The sequence below is a fragment of the Ixodes scapularis genome, unplaced genomic scaffold, assembly GCF_016920785.2.
Source record: "Ixodes scapularis isolate PalLabHiFi unplaced genomic scaffold, ASM1692078v2 PGA_scaffold5__190_contigs__length_132052651, whole genome shotgun sequence".
Lineage (NCBI taxonomy): Eukaryota > Metazoa > Arthropoda > Arachnida > Ixodida > Ixodidae > Ixodes > Ixodes scapularis.
Window position 1 is genome coordinate 85,823,213 of NW_024609880.1, and position 2,403 is coordinate 85,825,615.

The following is a 2,403-nucleotide window of genomic DNA, read 5'->3' on the forward strand; positions in this document are numbered from 1 at the left end:
CCGTTGGGTGCTCCAACAGCGCTAAAAAAGGGTTCAGGATCTACCGGTTCCCGCAAGGAAAAGAAAACCGCGCAAAGCACGAGATCCGAGAGGCCAAAACGAAGAGGGCTAAGTGGACGCCGACTTCGAGTTCTCGATTGTGCGAGGCAATTATATCATTAACTTATTTTGTAAGTTGAACGCGTTTTATTTTTACTGAAACTGTGCAGCGGCTTGACGCGGGAGCGTCAAGTGGGAGTGTCTGTTGATCACGAAGTCGTTTCCTGCCGCGCGAGACCTGATACTTGCGAGCTGCTTAGCCTGCGAACTTTGAACTGTGTTTACTGTATTTCAGTATAAGTGCGAGCGGAGCCGATCGCTGCAAGGAAAAACACGTCGCGTTGAACGAGGCTTGCATTGTATGAGTGCACACGCTCCTTCGGCACGTTCAAAGCATGCAGCACGGTCTCGTAGCTTTCTCTACGCTCGAGCTTTTTTAGAAGCGGTCTCGCAGCTCCGCTTCGCCGTCTCGCGAGCGCTTTTGTTTCGCTAATGATACCTTTATTTTGACTTTTTTTATTTTAATACGCGTAATAAATACTTATTTGTCATGCCTTTTTTTCTTAGCACTTCGCAGACAGTAAATTTGAGAGCGGTTGTCGCGATCGCAAAAAGCTCGGGCACAACACGATGGCGACGCTGTTTCTTCACAGCAAACTAAAAAATGTCAGAAAAAAGAAAACCCAAAAACCGGCAGGTGAAGAAGCACGGCGGAAAATCACGATCGGTCCGCCGTATTCCGCACAGCGGTACACACACCTTGTGATGCAGTAAGCAGTCGGGGCGCGATCCAGACAATCAAACTTACCCACTGAAATATGCGCTTTATATAGCCGCTGAGCTGTGTCGGACGTTGGGCGTTTTTGGGCGATTCCCCATTTATAAATGAGTACTTTTCGTAAATAGGCGATTTATTTGCTAATTTTTACGTCAATGAAGCTCCAAATCATAAAATGATTGTTTTCCGACATTCTCCTTACGCCAACAAAAGCGCAAACGGCAAAACCTATGGGCGTATACATCGCACGTCAATGGGGACCTACTTGCCGGGAGGCACATCATGGCGGGAGCGGGACCCGCTGATTTCGCTAAACCCAGTATACAAGGCTCTAAGCATACTCACTTCACCTATGTCATAAACAACGCTAACCGCACACTCGGCCACTTACGTAGCAATTTTTATCACCCCTCTTCGTCTCTCAATTTGATTTCATGTCGCACAATAACTTGTCCGAAGCTCGGATACGCGTCCGCCACATGGAACACGGTTCAACGTGCATTTATTGATGCCATAGAGTCCGTTCCGAATCGATCAGCGCGTTGAATCCTGCCTACATATTTTCGTCTCACGAGCGTTTCACTAATGAAATCTAATGTTAGGCTTCCTGAATTTCAATTTCGTAGTACAATTCCGGGTATTTTCTTTTTCATAAAATTTTCTTCGCTAGCTCATCATTGTAGTGCGAGCTTTCTGCATGCCGCGTTGACCTCCAGTTTAAAGTTTGCATCCCCTATTGCAGCGCAGATAGGTTTCTTGATTCGTTCCTACCCAGGACAAACTCTGAGTGGCCTTCCCCACTCGATCGCATCTATTGAAGACGTCTTATTGTTCAATAACGGCATAAATAAACACCTTTCTAATCATGCATTACGTTAATTAGTTTCTTGTTGTTATTGTCGATGTTTTAATATTGTACCTCCTGTTTACGCATATTTAAAACGCCTTTTATACACCCCCTCTGTAATATCTCCTGGACCCTGAAAATATCGAAATAAATAAAAATAGTGTAGAAACTATTTATTGTAAACCTATTAACTTAATTCTAATTCTGATCCAGTGCATTCCTTGTATAGTATGCTTCCAAACGCGATTCCCCCAGAATAAGCGATCAAAGGTTTAAAACGATGAGACTGTGTAGTTAGATTCGACCAAAACGAGGGATGTAATTTTTTTCAAGTGCACAAATCTTGCTAAGAGAATGTCTTAAAAAGTATGCATTCGGGGCATTGTGTTTACTTGTAGGAAACAGAAATGCGTTCCTTCTGCGTTCTAGTTTTTTAAGTTAGGTTAAACTGTTTGCTTTTATTTGAATTGATTAACTGTATTGGAATTATCAGGTTCTGACGTTATGCTGGCTGAGTTACTCAAGAGATATTACACTTACCGTCTTCTGACTGCGGCCAAGCGCCTCGGAAGCCCCATTGCCGTAAATAATAAAGACGATGTCTCGCGTCCTTTCAGCTCAGCCGGAGCATGACAAGGACATTTTCTTTACTCATATATAAAACTCTTGGGGTAGTTACAACTGCGCAAGGCAACCTGAACACGAAATAAGTTATATACTATCTAAAGAATGCTTCCTT